Genomic DNA, 10,259 nt, shown 5'->3' with positions numbered 1-10,259 from the left:
TCTTTTGAACTCGAATGTGAAAGAAATCTACAACGTGGTTGATTTTGATAGATGGAAAGCATGATGGCTCCCGATGTATATTTATATATTACTGAAATTGTTTTGTCGTGGATTGTCTTTGAAATGATGTGAGCTAAGTCTGAGAGAAATATTTAGCATCGAGTGGGAGGTATAAAGCGACCTTACTTCCGTAGAACTACGTGCCCCCATAGGATTGAGCTTTAGGCTGATTTATATAATGATCACTAGCTTGTGTGGATTTGATATCGATAGTTCTACTCCGATGGCAAGGATAGGATGGCTCTCCGCAACGTGGGTTGTACGTTGGACTCCATGTAGCTCACATGGTTTATGTCGGTTATAGGATCTCCCAGTGTGTGTGTTTCCTTGTGTCTATGGTGAATGGTGAAGTAATTTTAAAGTGGAATTGTGAAAGTTATTCTTTCAAAAGATTTAAATGATATTTACATTATAAGAATTGATATTCTTGATGAACTGAAAGTGATTAAAAAATTATATGATGACTCACTGTGTTATTGGACTTATTTCATCCTCTCATGATTATGATGATTTTCTTCGGGTTATGTGAGTCTTTCATATATCCTGCATATTTCTTATAAATATTTATGATGATGATGTTTATAGAACTGCATACACCCCCATATACTTGGTTCCTTTCCATGGTACTGACCCACATCTTCGGATGTGGGATGCATTTTCTCGGAATGAAGGCTCAGGTGCTCAGTTCCAGGTTCGACAGTGATTCTTTGGGTACGCTGGTCTATATCCTCTGTTGTGGTGAGTCCTCATGTTCCGATGACATGATGTCTGATGTTGGTTTCACAGAATCGTTTACATTTGATAACTGTGTACGAGTCTATTAGGGCATGTCTAAATGGCTCGCTGGTTTTATTGATTTTCTTAGAGGCTTGTCATATTAGTATAGATGTTGGGAGTTGACTAATAAGTCATATTTTGTTATCTTTCTGAAATTCTTTTAGTCTTGGACGATGATTACTTTATTGATATTTGAGGGTTATTTATGTAAACCCCATTGATTTGTGTTGAACTGAATGAAAATAGCTCAAAGGGTTAGCTTGGGGCTAGTCATCGCCTCAAGCACCGTGTGATGCTCCGGGACCCATTTTTCGGGGCGTTACACAGTGAATATTAAGTATCCTATGCCTCGTATTAATGACTTATTTAACCAGCTTTGGGGAGAAATAGTGTTCTCAAAGATTGACTTAAGATTCTATTACCATCAGTCGATGATTCAGGCTAGGAACATCCCTAAGACAGCATTCAGGACTCGCTATGTTTATTATGAGTTTTTGGTGATATCTTTTGGATTTATGAATTCCCCAGTAGCGTTCATGGATTTGATTAACTAAGTGTTTAAGACCTATTTTGACTCATTTGTGATCATTTTTATCGATGACATGCTTGTGTTTTCAAGGGGTAGGGAGGAGCACGAGCAACATTTGAGTATTTTGCTCCAAACTTTGCAGAGACCATAGGCTTTTTGCCATATTCAAAAAGTGTAATTTCTAGCTTGAGTATATTACATTCCTAAGACATGTGGTATCGAAGGATGGGATTATGTTGGATCTAGCTATGATTGAGGTTGATAAGACATAGGGGGTTTTACCACACTATGAGGGACCAGGTCCCTTAGAGTCAGTCATAGCAATTAAACAGTAAGGGACTAGAAAATAAAAACATCACAGAAAACTAAAGAAGACAACTATTTGACATGGTAACCTCTTTGCTCATGCAATGAAAAACCATGGCTTGCCCTCACAAGCACTCAAGTATCCACTATAATCAAACTCTTAATTACCGACAACAAACGACCTAACTTTAGGCTCTACCAGGTCATAATAACTCTACTACAAGCCTACCTGGACAATTCTGCCAAGAGCTCACCTTGATATTGATTCACTTTAACCAATATCAAACTCAGGTAACTCTACCTAATCTCTCCCAAGAACACAAAGAATACATTACTCTTATAATACGAGTAATTTAGTTATAGACCATGACTTAACTTGAGAACAATAACTCTTTTAGTACATAAAGAAATTAAGAACTTGAGCAATATAGCAAAGTGAGTTTTCACCTATTCCACTCACTTCTATTTTGATTTTCCAAAAACTCACCAATTAAGAAACATTATTTTCCTTTTATAGTGGAATAATGATTAGGGTAGAAATCTATTTGGGCCAGGTTTCCTGAAATGTACTAGCCCTCCTATGTATTTTGTTACACTAGAAGACAAAACTGTGCAGGCCTTGTGACAGTTGTATGTTTCCATAAAGATCAAGGGACCTGGTCCGTTGTTGCCAGCTGATTATCATCAAAACATGATATAGAAATTTTTCCCTTTTTTGATGATAAGAAACCATAGAATATGACAACAGAACTTTGGAGCTTCAAATTTATTCACTTTATTCAGTCGGAGTGATTATGACTACTATCGGTCAGTGTTCCCCTATCATTATGTACTATGCTTCCCCCTATCAATATGTCAACTTAGGGACCTGGTCCCTTGTTGTCCGTTAATATCAAAATTCATTCACTGTATTTAAATATACCCATGGTCAATGTGCTATCATGCTTGAGAAAAGTTCTTTCCCCTATCACTGCACAATGCCATCATGCTTCACAAACATTCAATACATTCAACAAGTATTCACTTGGTATTTGGACCCTTACACATCATGAAACACAGACCTTATCCCTACCACATGATTTCAGTGTTCCCCATTTCGGTATCTTTGAAAAGTGATAACAGTAAACCAAGAGTAAAATCAGCATAAGTGAGTTAACTCTTGGCCACTGGGGCAACGCTAACACTAAAAACATATTTAAAGATAAAGAAGAGACAGATATAACACATAAGAAAAGGATTCATTCATTTTTTAGAGAGATTAATACCATTACATCATACTAAAATAGGTATAACAATTCTAATTCTTCAAAATCCACAATAGAAATAGGGACTGGAAATAGACACAACGATGATAGCTAAAATAGGAATGATAAGACTCAGTAAGAAGGGGGCTTAGGGGAGAAGGATTTGAGCAATAACTCCATTCTGGCAGTCTCAACATCATGAGAATCCAACAACTGTCTAGAGAGGGGATTCGCTTTTGAATTCAGCCCTTGAACCTCACCAGTAAGTTTTGCAACCTTGCCCTGGAACTTTGCATTTTCTGCTGCAAATTCCTCGGTAGCACCAAGTCCCTCTGAGGATAACTTCTGATTCTGGATTTTTAAGTACACTATTTTAGCATCCTTAGTAGCTAGATTAACCCTTATCTGCTATATTTCCTTGTTTAAATTCTTCTGAGAAATAAAAAACTGACACTTGGGACTCAGTTCCCACTTTTTCTTCAAAGCATTCCTTTTCTACTAATGCTGCCAGACTAAACTTTTGTTTGACAGTTCCTGGAGTTCTCTTACTCCAAACTAATTGAAAGTGATCAAACACCTTGTTCAAGAAGTACCTATATGACATCCCATATTTTCCTTCCTTCTCATAGATGACCTTATGCATGTGCTATTGCATTAAAGCATGCAGGCCTATTAACTCAAATTTGCTTAACCATAAAATCAAAAATAGATCAATTATAGAGGTAATGGTCATTTTTTAAGACCTGGGAATAAAAAATTTGTTCACAAATTCAAACACTAATTGGAAGTCACTTGAGAGAAATTTTTCTTAACCTTAGCAATAAAGGTCCCTTCCACCTTTGAAGCTTCAATCATGAACTTAGTTGTGGGCTGTTGTTTCACAACAATCCTCACACCCATTATAAGCGCATCCAGAATTTATCCTAGAGCCTCTTGATCAAGTTTTATTTCCTTTCGTTGCACTTGGGAAGTCAGACTTAACCCATCTTCAAAGAAATCCATTATTTAAGAAAACTGTACAACTTCATTTTCAGAAACCATGGGAGATGGTTCCTCTAGAAGGTGTTACAATCCTTAGTGTTTTACATTTTTCACCAACTCCATCATGCCAGGTTTCTCTTATAGCACGAGATCAAACATTCTACCATACAGTACTTTCTGGGTTTTTAAGATTACATTTCTGTCTTCTCAATATGTTGACTTATTTTCTTTCTTATGAAATTACCACTTGTTCCACTTCAATAACTTTTCTCTTCTTGGGGATAGTTCCCTTAGAGGCTTTCTTCTTCTTGACAGTAATCTATTTATTTTTTACTCTTGGAGGGTTACAAGATATTAAATTGGAGGGATTGGTCCTTAAAACAATATGAGCATCATTTCTTATTATATCAGTTGCAACGACAACATCAAGATCAATGTCCTCACCCTCTCCAACCTCTACAACATTAATATTCTCCTTTTCAACAAATAAAAAATATGTCTTAAGTTTTCTTCTTTTAGTGGTCGAGGACTTAACTTACCTTCATTGCATCCATCAATAACTTCTTTTCAGATCCCCTAGTAGAATAGGATCTTTAAAATTTTACACCAGAATCAACCAGTTTCTCCTTGCCTTTACTGCCCCTCTATTTTTACATAGGCCACCTCATAGATGTTTCATCCTCATCCACCTTATCCTATTTATCCCACTTATCCTCATCCACGTGATCTAGACTCCCCATGGATACCCTACAATAAGCATCAGCAACCACATTAGCTTTACCTAGGTGGTAATGGAGACTCATGTAATAGTTTTTTAGAAACTCGAGCCATCTTCTTTTGCTTAAGATTCATCTCCTTTTGGGTGAAGCCATATTATAGGCTCTTATTATCTGAAAAGATATCTACATGGACTCCATAAAAATAGTGATGCTTGTTCATCAATGCTAACAACGCAACCATGAACTCCAAGTCATGAGTCAGATATTACATCTCATGGACTTTAAACTGCCTAGAAGCATAGCCCACAATGCTATCACACTGCATCAACACATAACCATGTCCCAAAGAGGATGTATTACAATAAACAACAAATCCATCAATACCCTTAGACAGAGTCATGACCGGTGCAGAATTAAACTTATCCTTCAGCATCTCGAAACTACCCTCGAATGAGTTAGACCAAAAGAATTTCACCTACTTCTGAGTCAATTTTATAAAAAATGGCGCAAAAAAGAGAATCTTTCCACAAACCTTCTATAAAACAAGCTAAACCCAAAATTCTCTGGATATCAGTTGGAATCATGGGTCTAGGCCACTTCTTAAACAACACAACCTTTTGTGGATTCATCATGATCCCCTTACTAGACACATCATGACCCAGATAAGTCACAAAATTCAACCAGAAATGACATTTAAAATTTTGGCATATAACTACTGATCTTTCAAGGTCTAAAACATAATGCGAAGGTCATCAACATGATACGCCTCACTATTAGATTTCACCAAAATATAATCTATGAATATAATGACAAATAAATCAAGAAACAGATTGAAGGCCCTATTCATTAGTCCATGAACATTATTGGGGCATTGTTTAATCCAAAATTCATGACTATGAACTCAAAATGCCCATACTAGGTAAAGAAGGTAGTCTATCTACTTTCATAATCTTTAACTAATGATACCCAACAAAAGATGGATCTTGGAGAACAACTTATCATCCAGAAGCTGATCAAACAAATCATTTATCCTAGGAAGAGGGTACTTATTCTTGATCTTCACCTTATTAAGTTACTAATAATCCATACTCATCTAATAGGAAACATTCTTATTATGCACAAAAAAATAGGTGCACCCCATGCGGACACGCTAGGACGGATAAAACCTTTGTCTAGAAGATCTTTCAATTACTTCTTGAGTTCCTTCAACTAAGTTGGATCCATTCTGTACGGAGGGATAGAGATATGATTAGTGTCTGAAATAAGATCAATTCAAAAATCAATCCCCCTATCAGGTGAAATACGAAGAAGATCATCAGTGAATACCTTAAAAAATTTGATGACCCTAGGGATTGTTCTTGAAGAAGCTCCTTCCAATCTAGAATCCTTAATATGCACTAATGATAGAAACATCCTTTAGAAACCAACATCTAAGCTCTAAGATATAAGATAAAAATTCCCTTAGGAATTAGGTAACTTCCTTTCCACTCAATAATCGGTTCATTAGGAAAATTAAAGATTACCTTATGGGTCCGACAATACAAAGAAGCATAGCATGAATGCAACCAATTTACCCCTAATATGACATCTAAATTAACCATTTCTAATTTAAATAGACCCACCATGGTGTATCTACCATTCACCATTACCACACAACCCTTATACACCCTTCTAGTTACAATAGAGTCACCCACCAAGTTAGAAATAGAAAAAAGGTTTGAATTAAACTCAGGACCAAAACCAAATGCATAACAATAACTGGGGTCACATAAAAAGAGTGGACCCTAAATTAAGTCAATAATACATATCATAGGAAAAGAGTTTCAACATAAAAGTAATAACATCAGTAGATACCTTAGACTCTAGAAGGTCAATGAGAGGATAGAGATGGTTCCGACCAGTGATTGATCAAGATAGGGAACCCTTAGGTGCAGGAGCTGATGAAAAGGGTATAGGGATATTTTTTGCCCCAGAATCAACCTTACCTAAGTGATAGTTTCTAAGAATATTACCTAACACACCACACTTGAAGAACCTTTCCCTTCCCTTATCACAGAAACCCCGATGTAGTCAACTACAAATTCTATATAGAGGATATGATTGAACCAATTAAGCCCTAATAGCTAGGGATAGGACACTCTGTACCCTAGAACCATTGTAACCTTCAAAATATCGATCACTAGATGAATTTAGGTAAGGAGAACTAACCATTTAGCAGGACCCAAAATTGTCCCATTTCTTCCTGAACCAGTTTCCATCATCCCTACTATTCTGCTTTTGACCTCCCCATTGTTCTTAATGCAAAAATTTCTTATTTTCTCTCTCTAATTTTAGCCTTGTTCCTTTTATCTCCCTCTATTTATTGCGTATAAACCACAAGCCAAGAAATATCTATGTCCTTATTTAAAAAGGTAGCCATACACTCCAGAATCAAGTCTTGGGACAACCAAGAATCAAATTTTCTCATTCTAGCTGTTATGCTTGACAACAACTCAGGAGCATACCGAGATAACTTAATGGAATTTTAAGGTATACTCATTGACTTTTAGCCTTCCTTGCTTAAAATTACCAAACTCTTCTGCTTTATCCTGCCGCAACTCGCAAAGAAAGAAGTGGTATCAAAAAGCATTAGAGAAATCATCCCATATGATAAAATTAGTATCTTCACCTCTTAGCTGCTTTATTTCTTTGTACCACTAGTACACCACATTCTTAAATTGGTAGGCTAGAAATTTTACTCCCTTAACATCCAAAGTATGAATCACGTTGAAGATCTTTTCTATTGCATTAATAAAATACTGAGGATCTTTCTCAAATTTAGATCTAATTAAAATAACATAATTTAATCTCACAAATTTTTCAACTCTAGTATCCTCGGATGATGGAGCAACAGAAGCCACTCGCTTAGTTTCAGAGGCCACCAACTTAGTAAATAAGTAAATCAACTAGAGGAACTCAACATTAGACACACCACCCTGGGGTTCCTGAGGAGGGAAGGATAAACTGTTATAGCTCCCTCGAGTCATTCAAAAGAAGTAACCCTAGATCAGGTTTGAACTCCTAAAGTAGGAAGAGCTCAATCAATATTATCCTCTGATGAGATAAAAAAGTTACGATGGTTACCAGATTTTCTTAAAGGTATGATCTAAAAGATGCATAAGTGAGAATTAGTGGGATTCAAGATCTTAGACTCTAAAGCTCAAAATAGAAAAACAAAAAAGGGAAACATTCTTAAATATCTCTTAGCCTCTCCTTTATAAATGCGGCATGCCTATAATGAGACTCTACTTGACATGGGTTTGTTTGACAACAAATGACACCAAAAATAGACTCTATTACAAATCTGACAACACCTAAATTAGGGCCTGGCCATGTCGTGTATCTCAAGTCTTGCATGGACCAAAGATCTCCCCCTACACCTAAATAACCTAGACACAATGTACCCCAAAGTTAGATGATTTTTGAATATATAACACGATAACAGGCAATAGCTTAAGAGATTTGTATTGCAAGTTCTTATCGAATCACCGATGACAGGCTAAATGACCGACCGACACAACCCAATAACTACAGTAGTCAAAACAAAGCCTTCTATATAACGAACAAGAGCTGAAATCTAATAAAATGTCAGGACATGCTCCAAAAAATAGCCAGAAACAAATCCAAAGTAATAGTTAAAATGTAAAGAAACTATAATTATTAAACGAGGTCTTCCGTTGTATGGAATCTAACAACTTCAATCTGACTTGCTAGATGATCCCGAATCCAAGTCATTAAGTAGGATAAGTAAAAGTATGGATAGTTCCAACATTGCATAGGGATGCATTGTTCGAAGACAGTTAGTAGTTGGAGCTGTAACATATACTTGGAGATAGAGGAACAAAATAATTCCATAATAATTATTTAGAGCAGTAAAATAATGAATGCATAATACCATATGAACTACCAATACATATACATATATGTATGTTAAGGTAGGTAGAAAGTCTTAGCATGAACTTTGAAAAAAACTTAACTTATATTACAAAGTGTTACCATCATAAATTCACCCACGAGAAATAAGGGTCCAGTCTTACCACCTGGATAGGCCTTGATGCGTGTAAGCTGCATGAACTAGAGATTTCATAGATAACCAGGGATTCACTTATACCCTTAACCCTCCATAGTAAATATATGTGTATGTATAATTAGGGTATTCTCTTGTATCCCAGAAGAACTTGGTCATCAAGACCTACACTCATATCTTCAAACACGATTTCTAGTATTAGTCGTTCAAACTCACACCTTTATGGTTATCTAGAACTAACCACACTATTTTCCACTTTAAAACAATTAACACCTATCCCAACCACCAATCCGAAGAGTCAATTACTAAGGCATTATGAAGTTGTATCGTCATACCTACTGTAGCCTGTAAGCATTGTCATTACTCAATAGTTAGAGATTCTCGTGTACCCCATAGACTCTATTATAAAATAACTTAGGGGATTCCCTTATACTTCATAAGGTTTTCAAGACCATTATCATCCAATTAACCTTTTAATCAATTCATTAATGTCAAGAAATACATCCAACCAAGTGATAATGCATATTTGAAAACCAGTTGTGCAAGTGAGTTGAGATTGTTACCAATTTCCATCCCAATCCAATTTATTTAGGGAATCCTTTGTAACTCCATTATGCATGATTTACAAATTTAAGGATTCCATTTTACCCATGTCCATCCACTATCCCTATGCACCCCAAAGTATTTACCAAACATCAATTTAAGAAACAAAATCATAAATATCATAGGAGAAGCATTTAAAAAATTTGCATTCAAAATCCTCAACTCATAGTTCAAAACCCAACATCAAAACCATAGAAATATTATCAAAATTATGCCATTAAGAAATTACAAGTATTAGGAATGAGTAACATGCCGACAATAGCATGAAATATTGGGAATAAAGAACCCTTAGAACCCTTTATGGCCATCTTTCGTAGAACCCTAGCATTAACTTGAATGGCGAATTTTAAATTGTATTTGGGAGTATTTATTAGAAAATAGTAGTCTAATAATGTCCCAAAGAAGGTTTTAAGTCTTGGGGTCAATAGGGTTAAAGTGGGAAATATCCAAAGTGCCCTCAACTTATAAAGTACAAAATTGTGGCCCTTTGCTACGAGTCACCCGTCAACTCGTAACCCCACCTTATGACTCCTCACCATGAGTCGTAACAAAAATACTTGCTAAGATGTAAACCTATTATTGTTCGTACGACTAAATAAATTAACTCATTAAGGAACCTTACTACTCATAGGATCAAAGACATAGTCAATGCAGAACCTAATTGGGTTAATACGGGACATCCTATTGTTTGATCATTTTGACTCTTTATTAGTCTTTATGACTTTTGACTTAAATTCATAATAAAAATAGTATTTTAGGCGAAAATTAGTGGATACCTTACGACTAGGGTCTCCTGACCCATCAAGACACTTTATAACTCGAAGGGTAAGTCATTACCTAGGTACTGAGTTCAAAGCTCAAGATATTTTCAAGTGTAAAAATCTGAGGTGTTTCAAATACTTCCCTTATTTATTCTTCTTCTTCAATCTTTAGGGAAAAGTTATATGATGTCGGGGTTTGGGCTTTACTAGTAT

Source organism: Capsicum annuum, chromosome 6 (genome assembly GCF_002878395.1).
Source record: "Capsicum annuum cultivar UCD-10X-F1 chromosome 6, UCD10Xv1.1, whole genome shotgun sequence".
Classification (NCBI taxonomy): Eukaryota; Viridiplantae; Streptophyta; class Magnoliopsida; order Solanales; family Solanaceae; genus Capsicum; species Capsicum annuum.
Note: the sequence above shows the minus strand (reverse complement) of the source record.